Source organism: Mixophyes fleayi, chromosome 3, assembly GCF_038048845.1.
Source record: "Mixophyes fleayi isolate aMixFle1 chromosome 3, aMixFle1.hap1, whole genome shotgun sequence".
In the NCBI taxonomy this organism is placed as follows: domain Eukaryota; kingdom Metazoa; phylum Chordata; class Amphibia; order Anura; family Limnodynastidae; genus Mixophyes; species Mixophyes fleayi.
Genome location: NC_134404.1, coordinates 123,518,752 through 123,537,255, shown reverse-complemented (window position 1 = coordinate 123,537,255; position 18,504 = coordinate 123,518,752).

The window sequence follows — 18,504 nt, the reverse complement described above, 5'->3', positions numbered from 1 at the left end:
GTCATATTTCTCATTTTCTCTGCCAAAGTTTCTTATCTAGAAGAAGATGACAATTTTTGGTCTGTATTCATTGATGTCTTCCAAATTGTTTGCATGTGCAGGTGCTTTATTGTTGCTTCTATTTCAGAGTGCAGCTAATATTAGCCCAATTTATAAAAGTATTATTTTTGGTGTTTAGTTCAAAAAGATACAATCTAGAATTTGAATTTGACCTGGAGAAAACTTCTGTGGCCTCGTCATGAGGTACACCCCAGGCCAACCACTCCTTTTCTCCTCTGACCTTTAGCACTCTTTCCCTCTCCCACAGCTGGTGCAAGCTTCGAACTATTCAAATTGTTACATTTCAGGAAAAAAACCTTGACAGAATAAGCCGACAACAGTCTGATTTGAGTACTTGTCAATGTATTAAGAACTTCTTAAAAGCAATGGGCATCTTCTTTCCTTTATTGGTCCAAAAGAAAATGACAAGTAATTCGAATAGACGGCTCCTAAGCTAGCCCCAATGCATTAATTATTCAGCTGAAGGAGTCAATACGGAAACAGCCAATCAGATGTGGTTATATACTGTAGGTGACATCATCATCATCATATAGCTTTGCACCAGGCCTCAATACCCTCCAAAGAAAAACCTTCTTTAGTTTATCTGGGGATACGTCCATGTCTAAAAATGTTGCACCCCCAGGGTGTGTACTACGTGCAAATAAAAATGACCTAATGTTACTAAACTTACACTTGCTCTCCCCCATTCTGCCTCTCCAGGTGTAAGGAGCGGCAAGTTTAAGATAGGCAAAAATCTAGATATGGACGTTGTGACTGGATCATTTATAAATAACTTATTGCAATAATATATTTAAATTACTAGCACAGTGTGCCAAATTATATCATTGCAAATGTACGGATTCTTGATACTGTGTATTAGAAATGTACTTATTTTATTAGATTTTGTTATATTTCTGTATAGGAAATGCATTCATCTCTGATATATTGATTTGGAACTTCTGAAACAGGAAGCCATGATTGGATTTGTATAATTTTTCTAAAGAAATTCCCTCATCCTAATTAGAACTTTTCATCTCAGGGGCCAATTCATCTGTTTAGCCTCTATACATAGTGGGGGGTGCTGCCTCTCGGTCTGTGTGGTTTGTTATCCTCCATCTCAGATCCTGTCCGAATAATGCACACAGAAGGTTTTGGGATAAAGAGGATTAGTTGAAATTTTGTTAACTTTGCATTGCATTTAAATCTATGTTTTGGGAAACATATTGCGTCCTGATACTAAAAATAACTCAGACGTGTTGGGCAGGGAAGGATCAGGGGACGGCGTTACCCCCTGCTGACGTATGTCAAAATGTGTATAAAAAGAGCACTGATTCGTAGTGAAATGTATCATTCCATCTGTACCTTTCTGGATGTCAATTCTACCTTCAACTAGTGGCTGTAACTGTCCTTTTTAGGTCTTCCTGAGCTAATAAACATCACTGCTTAAGCACCTTGCTTTGACGCCTAATTCCTGTGACCTACAGATTAGACCAAATCTAATCCATTTCCGGCTGTTTTGCGGTTGTACCCAGCTTTCCAGTACCAACGCTTTGCCCACTACCTGCAGCTCTGGCCAGTGTGATAGGCCAGGGGTACCATCTACAGCAATCCTGATCTGAAGGCAAGAGGTCATGGTACCAGCCCAGTTGTACCAGCAAGGAGGTACACTAGCAGTGACAGTTACCCAGAGACACGCTGTTCTGGATGCTGCTAAGGAGTCCAGTGGTGGCAGCAACTTAAGACCCTCCTACTGTGGTTAGAGGGCGCATTTGGAATAAAGAAAGGGGACGGTGCCAAGGCAAGCCCAACCAGTTGCTAGCAACACAAAAGACGTTGGCATAGACGGTCCATCCTGTCATGGACGTATTTTCGTGCGCATTGGAAATATTATAATGTATAATATGTGTGACACAAAAGTTTACATAACTGATGACAATAATCTCCAACATACAGATAATTCCAGACAGTATTGACCGTAATTATTTCACAAAGAGAGTGTATGTAGATGTAGAATACATTTTAATTGAGGTAACCCAAAAAAAGGAGGGAGAACAGACTAAGATACACCAAGTGGCAGGAGAGACAAAATGTATTATTTGATGTGAGATTTGGTCTGCATACCCATTACTGATGAAATATTAATATTCAGAACTTTCAGATTGTCTCTGGCTTCTTTCTTTTTAATTTTAATGTAAATGAATAATAAATTGAGAATGCTATCTGACTTCACTATCTTACCTGTAATTCACACTGGGCCTTCTTCATCATACTGTTGTCCCCTATTCACACTGCTGACCCTTTTTCACACTGTGCCCTCCTATTACAATGTGCCCTCATCATTACACTTGGACCCTTATCACACTGCTGCCCCCTTTATCACGTTTTTGCCCCTATCACACTGCTACCACATTTTCACACTGTTCCCTCCTATCACACAGTGTTTTCTTTACACACTGTGCCCTCCTATTGCACTGTGTCCTCCTGCGACACTGTATCTATTTTCGCACTGTGCCCTCCTATCACATAATTATTTGCTTAACTTACTATGGTCTTATTTTTTCAGTCTACTTTTCTGTCAGCTGCTCCAGTAAGTGCAGTGTCAGGACGGGATGATGATGCCACAGCCGACAGTCAGTGAGGAGGAGAGAGGGACAGTGTGTCCCATTGAACCGGAAGAGACAGTGTGCCTTGGGGGTATGGTGACCGCCCCAATCACCTGCCCCCCTGCATCTGATCAATCAGTGACCGGGCCAAAGTAACTCTGAAGCTGTGTGGTGACCAACGGCTGTGGAAAAGATTATAGTTAAGCTCAGCCACCAGCATTACATGGAACAAGATCGTCTCATTCTGAGACATTCTTCATTTTAGTTCCCGACCTCAGTTGTGCCGAGCCTTGGGCCCTAGGTAGCTGCCTAAAGCTGTCTAATGGTAAAGCTGGTCCTGCCCTCTCCAACCTAACCTCCTCTCACTCCTGTCTCCAAGAATTCTTTATCTATTTATCCTATGGAACTCCTTGCCTTGCCCCTCCAAACTCTTCCCACACAACCTACAATTATTCAAATGCTCCCTCAAAACTTACCTTTTACAGGCAGGTCCTTTCTACCCTATGATTCACATCCCCAAGGAAGCCCTTGATTAGGGTTGATCGCGTTGGTAAGTTACAAGGATATAACATTTTTACTACAAACAGACCAGTCTGATCTACATCACTGCACATTGTCTACTGAGAATAGTGTTAATAGCTGTGAGTGGTAAAAAAGGCAGCTTATAATAGAACTTGTGGAGTCCTTATCCACTGCAGTCTGATTGATAACACTCACTGTGCTGTTTGCTCTGCTCTCTCATTATATATAGACATTCCAGAAACAAGTTCTACTCAATTTTAGTGTTATTTATTTAAAAAATATGTTCCCCAATGGCAGGGCCGGATTACGAGAATGGAGGCCCCCGGGCCAATGCAGGTCCCCCTCCTGCCCGCCGTGGAAGGACTACAGCAGGGGGTGAGTGATGGAAGAACAGAGAAGAAAGTCGGAGGTAAGCAATCAGGGATGGGGTGGGGGGTGACAGGCTCAGTAGTTTCAAGGGCCTCCCAGATGTGGGCCTCTGGGCTTTAGCCCAGTTAGACCTTGGGTTAATCCGGCCCTGCCCAATGGACTTAACACAAATAATACTGGTAATAAAGTAAATTAAACTATATAGATTAAGACCAGCAGCTCTGAGACACAATAATCCTGGATATTTTGGTACCAAAAGCTGGATAATAGTCATTTAAAAATGTGTTCAAACTGTTCCACAAAATATTCACCTTGTTGTGCCAGAAATTGACTTGTCCTAAGTAGTGTTCCAAGTCCTAAGCCAGACCATCACATGACTAAAATCTACTATATAGTGCTACAATTCTACACTTCAGTCCTTAGAAACTAACAGTGTAGATTTAAGTAGAGATGCTAAGGCTCGGTTCCCCGAGAACCGAACACACCGGAATTTAGCAGATCCGAGTACTGAGCCGAGCCGGCTCGGTACTTTCGCGCAAATTTGGAATTGAAAACGAGGCAAACCGTTATCGTTACGTCGTCGGATCTCGCAAGCTTTGGATTCTTTATGTACTGCCCTCCACGGTGATCCAGTGGCATTTCACAGAGGGACACAGAAGTAGTAGCACAGTTCTTGGCAGTCTCTAGTGCAGTTGGGCAGCGTCATAGGTAGAAAAGAAAGAGGAGGGGTAGCTGTGTTCTTTAAAGTCTCCAGTGACATGCAGCAGAGCTCTATTGCTCCATTGCTAATTGTCATTGCTGAAATAGAAATAATACGTCTGGCAGGCTTAGTCTTCTAAATCTGCAGTCTTTGTTTGAAAGTGTATGAAAATAATATTGTGACCTGTGAGGTGGACAAAATTGACTGCAAATGACTTGAAATTAGTGTTATTGTGGTTAATAATAATGTAGGGGGGAGGGAGCAAAAATATTTGATTTCAGAAAAAAAAATAGGGATTTTAGGGGAAAAAAAATGGGATCCAAAACCAAAACCAAAACATGCAAGGGCGGTTTTGCCAAAACCAAAACCAAAACCAGAACACGGGGGTCAGTGAACATCTCTAGATTTAAGACTGTCTGTTTTGAGCACAACTTAATTAAACAGTTGTAAACTATAAAACCACCAATTATACCCAGTGGCACTCAAGGATATTACAAAACTGAGTACTGGAGATGACCAACAGTGATTCACTTCACAGAATGTTTGGATATGCTATTATTGTCTTTCTAATCAGTTCTACAGAGGACTACATTGGCGGCTGTTTTATGACAACAGACCAGGTAACCCTAAAATAAATGTTTATGCTTTTCAATTAATTCATATAGGTGATTTATTTGTTCAATAAGGCATATCTAGAACAAAAGTTTTTTCTTAAATGAATTACTACAGTAAATATTTGTCGCTAATGTTTTGAGACGATAAGTATATGCCTTTTATAATTATAATACAGTTTGATAACAAATAATTAAACCAGTGTATTATATATCCTAATAATATCCTGACCATTTAAACATGATTTCAATTTTTGGCAAAGTATGTCTTAGAAAAGTTACCAGAATATGTAGTATATCTGTGACATTGCACCTTCACTAATGTTAATTTATGAAGCGTACTGGATGTGCACTGTGAATCCTTTTGGTTTTACATCAGTGTCGCTACATGGTCCAGCCAGCACACTTCTAGCTGTATGCCTACTTTCCAAGCTCTGGAGATGCCTCCACAAGGTAGAAATGGGCCTAGATTCTGGAAGAGGCAGAAAAAAAATCAGGAGATGTGCAATGTTAAAAAGTGTGAACATCACACGAAAGTCCAACCTCCTACCACTTTAAAAATAACCTTTCATTTGAGAAAACGGTTTGTTTTTCTCCTAAAATACTGCTCAGTTTATGGCTTAAATTAATCATAAATTAATCTTGAGATTGAAGGGACATCAGAATTGTCTTTATTGCACATTGCATTTTTATTTATTTAAGGAAGAGATTGCATTATTATTATTATTATCATCTTTGCTTTATAAGGTGCCACAAATAGTCCTCAGTGCTGTACATTAGAGATTTGAGCTGACCCCCGTGTTTTGGTTTTGGATTTGACTTTTGTTCTAAAACGTCTTCATGTTTTGGTTTTGTTACAGGTTTTGTCCAAGGTTTTGGTTTTGGATCTGGAGTTGATTAAAAATAGTGAAAAAGAGGTAAAATATGTGATTTTATATTACTATTTATAACATTAACAGTCAATTACAGTCAATATCTAATGATCTCTTGACAACTGTCCACATTTTCACCAATTTTGGTCAAAGTATTGCTGCTAACCCTCTCCAGTGTGTCATACATGCTGCCTAACAGTTACCTACTTGTTGTATCTTCTTTTTTTTTAAATGAAAATGTAATTGATGTAGACATCTTTGATGGTGCTGATGATGAAAGTGATGATAACATTGTCATTTGTCACCATTGAGGAAGATGACCAGTGACAACTGTTATCCAAATGCCCATGATTAATTTCTTAACATCCCTATCTATTCTCCAGTTCAACAACCAAAATGTTGGCTTTTGTGGGGTCCAAACAAATCAAGCATTTCAGCCACAAATATGTCAGTCCCTGCCGAGGAAATGCTTGGTTTGTTAAACTATGGTCTTGCCCTTTTTAACATTATGCACTCTCATCATCTTTTAAATGTCTATTAATGTAGCTGTTCGTAGTTAAGGTCTTGTGCCCACTTTTGTCTTAATGAAGGGTTTTGAAACTCTGCCATTGCTGCATTTGCTTTCTTGCTGCACTCAAGGCCTCTGATTAACTCTCTGTTCATCAAGAAGGTCATAGTGCTAGTCTTTGAATTATTTAGTATGGGTGCAGGCCAACTTCGTTTATTTACTTTTATAAATATTTAACTCTATTTATTCGTACCACTGTTCATCCAAAGACCTCTGCCTGTTTCTGTAGCATCAGTGTCTATGATGGATGCCCTATTATGTTTAAAATTTATTGTGTGTGTAGTCTTTCAAGTATTTTAGTACAGGTGCAGGCCATCTCCGGCTATTATCATAAACATTTATGTAGCGCTAGCAAATTCCGTAGCACTTTAAAAGATAGGTGAACTACATGAATATTGCAACAGCAAGTGATTTAGGAAATCACAGAATGATGTGACATGTGTCAATTTTAAATGATGTTAAATCCAAGTTTAGAGAATATATTACATCCTGATGTTAAAACATGTGATGTAATATCTCAGATTTTGTGGGGCCAGCTAGGAAGGGGGCTGGGTTAACCTCTGCCAACATGTGTGTCAGAAACAGTATATAAGAGCTGTAATATACTATCTGTACTACTGGATGATCACTAGTGCCATCAACTAGTTTGAAAAGGTCCTTGTCAGGATCATTGTGCAATGAACATCGCTGCTTGAAAATTCTGCCTGACGCCTATTGCCTGCTATATCCTGTGACCAACAGATAAGAGCTTACACTCTAATCCATTTGCAGGGTGACGTGTGTTGAATCCAGCATCTCTGTGTCAACACACTGCCCGCTACCCAGCAGGCCTGATCCATAGTAAACGGTCAGGAGGTACCAGCCAGCCCACACCTAAGAGGTGTTGTATCAGCTATACCAGCTACTCAGAAGTAATCGGTTCTGGGTGCCGTGAGGGGCTTAGTGGTGGCAGAGAGATTCTCCTACAACTATTGTGCAGTTGACATTCACAGTCAGCGAGTGTCTAGTGGCAAGGTGACACCAGTAGAAGTGGTCAGTAACAGTCGGTTACTGATGGTGAGAAAGAAACCCAGATAAACTGTGTAAAAAGAACAACCCTTCATCCATCTTTCCCAACAGACTGTGGAAAAGTAAGCCCATTGTCACAAAAGCCTGATAGTGGGAATGGTCTTGATCTCTGCTTGAGTGACAGTTTATCCCAAGAGAGGTGCGAAGTCTAACGGAAGAGAGGTATTCACCAGGGATTTCCGCAAAGGAATATGGTCTTAGCTGCTCTCAACCACAAGACGCGGTCCTCTAGGGGGCGCAGAGCAGATAATTTGGAGAACCACGAAGTAGTTGTAAGGCAGAATGGAATGTAGCCTCAGGTATATGGAAATTCAGGAACTGGACGGATGCTGTACGATGAGCAGCAGTATAGCCACGAGTCTTGATAATGGAATAAGCTGAGCAGGTAGTACTGTGAAGCGATGAACTGCCGGACTCAGAAGGACCGAGGTATGCATTAGTGTAGAAACTCAGGAACAGGACAGATGCTGAGCAATGCAGTTTAGTCACAGGTCTTAACAGCAAAATAAGCTGAACAATGATGCTGTGAAGCGATGAGCTGCAGGACTCAGAAGGACTGAGGTATACGCTAGTGTAGTAATTCAGGAAAAGGACGAATGTTGAGTGAAGCACTATAGTCACAGGTCTTAGCAGCAGGTAAGGCTGAACAGGCGTAGCTGTGAAGTGCTGAGCTGCAGAGAGCAGAAGTTCTGAGATCCACACAGGTGTTATAATTCTGGAACAGGTTCGATGATGATCAATTCTCTGCAGTGAGGCCACAGGTCTTGACTGTGGAGTAAGCTGAACAGGTAATGTTGTGAAGCAATGAACTGCAGAGACCAGTAGCACTGAGATCCCCACAGGTGTTATAACTCTGGAACAGGACCGATAATGAGTGACGCTGCAACCGATTAATGAACGGTCTAACCCATGAAGTCAGAAATAAAAGGTAAGTATAAGCACGAACAGGAGTCAAAGATGATGCTTCCTATCAGGTAGGGAGACCTGATGATCTGACATCCATAGAAAGCAGGAGGACCCTTATAAAGAGAACTGGCTGGTGATCATCCAATCACCACGGAGCAGAGGTTTTAAAGGTTCCCGGTGTTGTGCATGTGCAGAATACTTGGCAAGATGGCGTCCGAGGATAGAGGAACACCAAGCTGTACAGCAGATAGCAGTAACCAAGGGAAACCAATGTACATAAGGATCAGAATGGAATTAAACTGGTGAGGTGCATGATACCCATCCAGTCACACCATCTTATGACATCTGATTGTTACTGCCCCTTCACTATCCATGATGCATGCAGTCTAACATTGCAAATTTAGTGTGTAGTGTTTCAACAATTGTATCTCTTGCACCTTAAACTAATTTTATTTGAGGTTTAATTTATCTAATTAAATTAATTTCTTATCATTACATACCCATAGAGTGCACTCCACCTAACAAGTCTCGTTGTTTGATTCACAAGAACAGCATTATGGCCCACATCTACCTTACTCATAACATAAACAATCACCTAAGTAAAACAAGGTATTTGAAAGCTCCACTTTTGCGCTCTACCCATCGAGAAGTGCATATTAGTAGTCTTTAAATTTTTTAGTATGAATACAGACCACCTTTATCTATCATTAACATATGTTTATATAGTGACAGCAAATTACGTAGCCCTTTACAATTAGTTATCTACTTGTCTAAATATCTACTGATGCGTCTGTCCATCTAATGATATCTGATTCTTACTGACTCTTCAATCTCCATAATGCATGCTGGCTAACATTCCAAATTTAGTGTGTGCGTAGGGTGTCAACATTTTTACACTAAATGTTTTCTGTTGTTTAATTTATTTAATGAGCTTGCTTCAATTGGTGGCCTGTCAGATGACATTTTTTTTGCAGTTGCTGCAATGTTCTACATTCGGTCGTTGAATGTCAAAAATGTCAAGAAAAACCCTTACACGCAAACTCCCTTTTTTCTCCACTTAAAATAGATGTCACTGAATAAGCCTTAACAACTTGACAAGTATTTAAAAATACAAAAAAAGTTTAGAATATAGATTTTTTTTGGCGGGGTTCAGATGTTGACCATCAAACACAAAACTCCCAATTTTTTCCCACTTAATACAGACGTCACTGTCCCACACAAGATTTCTTTCATTAAAAAAGCTTAACATTTTAAAATAAATAAATCTAATTGTTTTTTGGGTTCTGCTGATAATAGTCACACAGCAAAAACACACTGTTTTTCACCATTAAATATACTAGTTAGTTCGGAATGATATCTAACTCAGTCTATGCACTAGTATAGAGTATTCTGTATAGTACTAGTATAGTATAGTACATTGTATTCTAGATTTCCATCCTAAACACTATTTACAGAGCAAAGCACTGCAACTAACATACTCCCTACACGCTATCTGTTCTAAAATTGCATGAGAAAACAAGGGTGGATTACATAACGAAGATATAAACTTGCAAGTTTTACATCGATGTTTCCCTGGAATTTACATTTTGCCTTGTTTTGAGATCTGAAATGACTTGGTTTCACTCGGAACCCCAACTTTCGGATCTTCTGTTGGAATTTTTTGAATCTGAACTGCTCATCTCTACTGTACATAGGAGGTGAACAGAGTGGACATTTTCATTTATACACAATACCCCTATGTACGGTGCTGTGGACCCTTAATAATAATAATAATAATACACGGACAGCTATGAAAAATAAATAATTGCACTATACATGGCTATACAAAAACCTGCAAGTTAACAGAGAAAATATTATTGCAGATAAAGTTAATGACTAGACAGTGAACATAAGTGATAAGTAATACAGACGTATTGTGGGCTTGTGCCTAGGAGCATGGGCTTCAGAAAATGTGCAGGGGAAGTAGGCCTGAAGGTCTAGAGGACTAGTCAGAAAGTGTAATGGTTAAAGGAGAACTAAAGGAAAGAGAGGCCTGCCCATGAGAGCTTACATTGCAGGGGAGAGTGGTAGAAAAAAAAAAAAAAAGAGTGTGGCCCTTAGTGAGGGAGTAGAGCTGGTATGAGAGACAGATTAAGTCCTTGAGATGGGGGTGAGAAACTGTAATCAATGGGGTAGTAAGGCAGTAGTCGCTGGCAGAGCAGATTGGGGCAGAGAGAATGTGAAATGAGACAGGAGACGTAGGGTGAGAGGTGTGACTGAGTTTGCATTGAAATCTGTAAAAGACAGGGTGCCAGTACAGAGACTGGCAGAGAGGGGCTGCTAAAGTAGAGCAGCAGTAGAGGAAAATAAAACGATGGCTGTGGTGAGGACAACAGCTGCCTTTTTTTTGTTAAAAATAATTGTCAACTTTGCTCCCCAGAACAGAAATATACAAACATCTCTCTATAATACAAGTTAAACTTCAATCTGAAAATCAAAGATAATATAATTTACAACAAACTTCTTCTCTATGATTAGCATAAAAGCTGTTTTTCAATTTAAGAGCTATGTTGATCAGAGAGCCTTTTACTGCCATCTGAATGTCGTGGCTAAGGTTCAATTACTTCAAGCTTCCTTTTAATGGATAGTTTTGATTCAGACTGAGCACCAAATATAGAAGAAAAAACAGATCAATTATGTAAAATAACAGCATGCGTAAGAACTGAGTGCTATAATTAATTGTTTCTTAATCACTTCATAAATTCATAGTGTTGTAAATCCGCCATTCAGCTTTCTATTTGACCTTCATGTAATATGTTATTATAGTAGGTATGTGGTATATGCAATAGTTACAGTATGTTACAAATAATAAATAATTTGTTGACATTCACCCTAAACCATGTATTTTGCAAAGCGCAGCTAGAACATTACCCCAAGGTCATTGAAGTATACATCATTCCATCATTCCCTCATTCCATGCTTCCTTAGGACTTGCTGTAGATTTACACATATGTTCTTTTTATTTTTAATTTTTTTATGTATTTCCGTACTGCGCAAGCTCACAAAAATGTTAAATGTGCTCCTGAGTTTGAGAAGAGAATTTCTAGGTCCTCTAAAAGCCATAGATCCTAGGCGAACCAACACATCCATATTGTAGACCACCAGTGAATTAGAAATTCTGTTATTGTATGTTTATGTAACGCTACACTGTACAATATCTCTTCAGTTGTACACAAGTATATAGTACTCCCACATCTGTACACACAGAGCCACCAAGAGGAATTTTTGTTTCCCTAGTACAGCAACTTTTTGAGACCACCACATAGTGTTGGGGGCATGGTCAACATGGGGTGTGGCTGCGTCTCTATGGAAATGACATATTATGTATTAAAATTGTATTGCTACTACCTGTTATTGCAGCTTTCAGAACCTGGTACTGGATTATTTTCTGGATCCCGCAATGTTGGGATCTGTTTGGAAAATGTATAGGTACATAAAATATGGAAAGTCGAGCAAAAAGTGAACCCAGTACATAACACAGATGCAGTATATAATACATGCATTTTAATAAAACTTTATATTTTTCACGCCCTCTCCAGCCACATCACGCCCTCCCCAGACACATCACACCCTCCCCAGACACATCACGACACCCCCCCCCAGACACATCACGACACCACATCCCCAGACACATCACGACACCCCCCCCCAGACACATCACGACACCACATCCCCAGACAAGTCACAACACATAGTTTTCCTGGAATGGGGCACATTCTTGCACAGTTGAATTACAGAACGTGTACAGCACGTCATATAAAATGAATGAGACAGCCATTATATTTTTCATGATCTGTTTTGCTTTTACAACAGTTTTCACTCTTTATTGAAGGCTTTTCTTATTTATTTTTTTAAAAATAAATAAGTAAGTGGAGAGTCTAATAGATCTCCTCTTTACACTAACATTATTAGATCTGGTTAGGGCCAGATTAAGGGGGCGGCACAGGGGGCTATATGGAGTGGGCTGTAAAGGTAACTAAAGGGAGAGGTCTGTAATAAGAACTATATAGCGGGGCCTATAATGAGAACTATAGGGATGGGGTTGCAATGAGAACTATAGGGAAGGGGTTGTAAGGAGATTTATAGGGAGGGGGTTGTAACGAGAACTATAGGGAGGGAACTGAAATTAGAACTATAGGGATGGGGCTGCAATGAGAACCATAATGAGGAGGCTGTAAAAGAACTATAGGGAGGGAGCTGCAATGTGAATTATAGGGAGGGACCTATAATGAGTGCTATAGGGAGGGATTGCAATGAGAACTATAGGGAAGGAGCTCTAAAGAGATCTAGAGGGTGGGGGTTGTAATGAGAACTTTAGGGAGGGAGATGCAATGAGAACTATAGGGAGGGAGCTGTAATGACAACCATAGGGAGAGGGCTGTAATAAGAACTATAGGTAGTGGGCTGTAATGGGAACTATAGGGAGGGGGCTGTAATGAGAATTATAGGAAGGGGGCTGCAATGAGAATTATAGGGAGGGGGCTGCAATGAGAACTATAGGAAAGGGGCTGCAATGAGAACTGTAGAGAGGGAACTGCAATCAGAGCTATAGGTAGGGGGCTGCAATGAGATAGACATGGAGGGGACTGCAATGAGAGAGATATGGAGGGAGCTGCAATAAGAGAGACATGGAGGGACAGAGGAAGAGAGACATGGAGGGACCGATGGAAAGAGACATGGAGGAGGCAATGGGAGACATGGAGATGGCAATGGGAGAGATATAGAGGGGGCAGCAATGAGAGAGACATGGAGGGGGCAAAGGGAGAAATATAGAGGGGAGAAGTAAGAGGTACAAAGTCGGACATTTTGCTAAACCATTCCACTATGACCCAGATGGAGTTGAAACCCTTAGAAGAGGGCAGAACAATGATAAAATCTGCCAAAAGAGGGAACCAAGGCTTCTTTGGGAAAGGGTAAAGCAAGAGTTGACCATAAGGAAGAGTCTTTGGATTTGTTTTTCAGGTACAGTCCTCACAAGCCCGTACAAAATCCTTGACATCCATCTTCAAAGTGGGCAATCAGACAGAGCTTGGTGGTATTAGAAATACCAGAATGACCAGCAAGCTTATTTTCATGGATTCCAGATAAAACAGCCCATCTAAGTGCTCTAGAAACAAATAAAATAAGGTGCGGTGTCCGCAGGGGACTGATCCGGGGCCTGTAATAGCTGCCTAGAAATATCCTGAGTTAAAGCTGCTTATATCTGATTAGAAGGAATCATATCAATATTTTCTGGAACCTCCATATATACTCATAATAAACTCAGGGACAAGGCATCAGCTTTCTTATTCTTGGACCCAAGTCTGTCAGTTAAATATAGAAAAGAAGAGAGCCTATTAAGCCTTGATAAGGTTAGAGGTTGATAATTGGCACATTATACTTTAACTCAGGGAGGCCAACTTTTATAGAGAAAAAGGCACAGGGATGCAGGTTTTTATCACCTGGATCCATTAGCGCAAAAACAGCACAGCTAATTCAAAAGTGTCCACCTCAACTTTAGAGCGTTGGAGGATCATGGCCAAGGTAAAAGCTGACTTCAAAGAATCAAAGACAGCCAGAGCTTAAATAGTCTACAAAGCTGGATTGGCCCTTTTCCTAGTTAGAGTTGTTATATGTGTTACTATTGTAGAGAAGGATTTAATAAATGTGCCGTAATAATTAGCAAAGCCCAACAATCTGTTGAAAGTCTTAAGATTGGTGGATGGTGCCCACACCAAAATTGCCTGGACTTTACCAGAATCCATGGCGAATCCCTTTTGTGTGTTAATACACCAAAGGAAATAAGAATCTCGTACTTACATTTTTCCATCTTGGTATACAATAGATTCTCTTTCAGCTTTTGTAGGACCATCTGGACATTATTATTATTATTATTAATATTTATTTATAAGGCGCCACAAGGCATCCGCAGCGCCGTACAGAGACAAACAAAATTACAATACAATGGGAGACAGCACAGTACAGTAAACACAGCAACTCAGTAAGCTCAATGCACAGCTAAAGAGGGCGGGGAAGGGGGAGGGAGGATCCGCAAACAACGGAGCCCAAGAAGGAGGGCGCGGAAGACAGGGAGACCCCCAGGGGGGAGGAGGGAGCGAGAGTGGACGTGGGGTGGAGGACCCTCGAGGAGGAGGGCTAAGTAGCTGGAGAGCAGAGTTAGAAGTGGTGGAAACAGGAGGAGAGATGGCCCTGCTCAGAGGAGCGTACAATCTAAGGGAACTAGGAGAACTAGGCTCAGAACAAAGAAATAGAAATTGAGAATATTGTCTAAATAAACCACCAAGATGCTAACCAGGAATTCTTTATAATTATTGTTTATTTATATATCACCAATCGTATTATACAGCACTGAAAAGAGAATATGTAATCATTCACATTAGTCCCTGACCTATAGGAGTTAACACACACACACACACACACACACATTTTATCAGAAGTCAATTAAGCTACCTGTATGTGTTTGGACTGTTGGAGGAAACCGGAGCACCCAGAGGAAATCCACACAAACTCAGGAAGAACATACAAACTCCACTGCTGCCCTCTTAGCACCTCATTAATAAGATCGTGGAAAACTACTGCAGCATTATAAAAGCTAAATGGCATCACAATATATTCAGAATTTGCAATGTGTGTACTGAATGCTGTTTTCCTCTCCTTGCTTTCATTGATTCCAATTACAGTAAAAGCACCTGAAAATTAATCTTAGAAAAAATAACCACCTCATTTAATTGGTCAAAGATTTCAAAGATTAGAGGTAACAGGTATTTATTATTGACAGTAATTTTACAGTGACCTTTATAATCTATGCAAGTGCATATCCCAATTTTAAAGCGCTATGGAATTTGCAGCAATTATATGAATTTTTAAATAAATGTTGATGATGATATTTATGATGATGATGATGATGATAAACCACCATCTTTTTAGAGACAATAAATAATCTGGGTCCTGCAGGAGGTTTGGATGTGCTGGTAAACCCCTTCTCTAAATTTTCTTTAATGTATTCCTCCATAGCCTTACTCTCCGGGTAAATAGGGAATAAATCTTCCCTCTGAAATATTGGCAGTCTCCTTACCGAATACAACAGAAAACTTCTGATAGGCACCAGGTAATAAGCTGAAATTTGCAACAGCAATACATACAGGTAAAGAGACAACAGGCCATACGTGTCTTACTCTACTGGACTATTTTCCCAGTCGACCAATGTAAATTAGTTTTCTATTTTGCACATAAGTTAAATACTGTCTGTTTTTTAATGTAGCACACAAATAAGCTATAAAGTATTTGTGTACTACATGAAAAAACAGACAGTATTTAACTTATGTGCAAAATAAAAACAAATTTGCACCTCTTGCATTGTAACATGGTTTGAGACTACTTACTCAATTTTTGCTTAACATCACACAATATTCACCAGCAATAGCAGTGAGATAATTTAGTACCATTAGATGCTGTACTAATTACTTCTTGGTTACAAGTTCTTGTAAACTTACAGGTCTTTTCCCTTATACCTGAATATGTCATCACACATCTCTGTAATGTTATGACTTAGTTTAGCAAGAGTTTGCATATATATATATATTTATAATTTAGAGTTCCCTGAGCAGTCTTGGTGAGGTCCAATGCAACCAAGAATTGAAACCCTGTGGATTCTGTAATTAAATTTACAGCTATGGGTCCTTCCCCAGAATCATATTTCTTTTGACGCTGTTTCATATTGTGTGTGTACGTATGGAGGTGAGATTGTTCTGTGAATGTCAGTCATTTTATCATGGGAAAACTATCTTTCCTAGAAAACATATTTCTTTGGAGCTCGGAGTTAACCATTTGTAAGCCCTTTGTCCACAAATGTAATATATATCTGGAAGGATATAAGGTACAAAACGATCAGTTATAGTTTTACACAAAGTTAGCTTTTCCAACCAATACTTTCTTATGTCTATTAACATAGCTTTGTTTATAATACCCTTCAGCCTTTTTGAAGGAACTTACTTTAACGTTATGAACGGGGCTGTTACCAACACTTGTGGAGCGGGCTATTGTCTGATTGTTCCGTTCTGCTTCCCAATGCTCAAGTTTCTTTGCATGCATAAAATTCAGACACAGAGACTTGTCTACTGAGTATTAACAAAGTGTCAAACTAAGGGATCTTGTAATATTATACCTCCCTTCTATTGGTCTCCCCCAATGTAATTCAAGAACCTCAGAGATATTTAATGGAAATGGTACTAATTTCACATTATTTTGTCCCTGAGGCACATGAGAACCCAGCAATCAGTTTGGTTTAAAGCTTACCCACCGATTAATGATGATCATCTAATGGATGTCCACCCAGGTTCAAATCATTTTTAGACTGACATTGCTGGATGCACTTCTCTTTGATTATGGGGTCACACACAAATACAGTATTCTTCAGACAATAGCCCCTCGCACTGTCTCCGAGCTCCAAGGTTAGCAGACCTTTTCCTTACCCCTGAACTGAATGAAGTGTTAGGTTGAACCGATTGTGATAACATATTCTCCTCCACAACATCAATATCATTACTCAAACTAATCACTGTCGCCTGCTCACCATTGCAAAAATAGATTGCCCTGGAAAAAAATAAAGATGAGAAATACACTACAAAAAGAAAATCAGGAAAACTGTCTCTCCATGATGGAAGAGTAGACCTTGCGACATACTTGGCTGACGGAACAGATTCACGAGTGACAGGGTTGTAGTGTCAGCCTCGGTCTTGAATCTTCTCTGGATTGTTGACTTTTCTGCAGTGGGTAGAATGGATCCAAGTGTCTCTTTCTGCTACTTTATAAGAAAGAATAAAGAGGTACTAACAGTCAGGGTGTATAGGGACAGAAAAGAAAACAGCAATAATTATAAAATGGTTTTCAGAAAAAGAGATTTCTATCAGAATGACAGCTGGATTTTCTAAAGGTGTCATTCTGATACTACTTGGAATTGGTTTTCAATTATTTTATTAATCCCCCTTAAATCTTGTACTAGTCTGTAGCCCCTCCCCCATTCTCTTTTAATCATAACAGGAGCTTTATTAGCCATCAATCTTGTGTCCTGTCCATCTTTAGTCCATAAGGATACCGATAAAAACAGTAGGGGCTGCTGCAGCTAGAAGAAAATATTATTTAGTTTGCAATGGTCCAATAGTAACTTCTGCTGATGCAATCAAGGGCCAATGAGGCACCGCTCTTGTTATTCCCACAGATAGAATGGTTTCCCTAGTGACAGACAAATTTAGAGGAGAAATTAATACAGATCTGGCCGTGTCTAAAAAAAAAAAAAAGTTTTATTAGTAACAGATATATTCATTTTTACTTTTGGTTCTTATTCTGATTATTAGTTAATTTAACCATTTATAGATTACTGGTGTGGCCCAGATTTCCGAAATCTGGGCCACACAAGCATGTGGGAAATGGTTATTGGTGTCTATAGCAGAAAATGAGGGTGGGACAGCGTCGGACTGGTCTGCCGGGGAGCCTTGAAACTTACTTCCTGTGAGGATACGCCTTCACATCTAGAAACTTTTTTTTTTTTTCCCAGCGAGGATACTCTTTAAATGGATTATATAGAATACGAAAATATTTCACAATATATAAATTATTATATATATATATATATATATATATATATATATATATATATATATATATAGTTTACAATATATTATGGTACACAATATATTATACTTTAATCACTTGGCTAGATGGTACTATTAACAGTCCGTGTTGTGCACCAATACAAATTATTCCCTTTGCTTCACATCACACATACACACATGATCATATTGTTAGTAAAATTTCCTATTGTTGGCAACTTTCTTTCCTAGATATGTTTCACAATTTACTTTATTATAACTCATCAGAATCTCTATATATCAATCTGTGGCAGTATAGAAATGTAATATGCTCTTTTAATCAAACTAATGCTATGCATAGTATTTACAAAATAGGTCTATGTAAAACAATTTTACCTTCGTCCCTCTAGGTTCACTCCAGCACCTCTGATAGATTCTTAAAGTAGGAATTCAGCTTATCAACACAAGATGTAAATAAAAGTATAGAATGATATGCGTTCTTACCTCATGTAATGCCTTTCTATCCATTGTTGATAAAACGAAATCCGTAGGTCTACGAGTCCTAGGAGTAGTGTGGAGTCCACTCACGAGCCCCAAATGGTTACGTCCGTATCCATCAT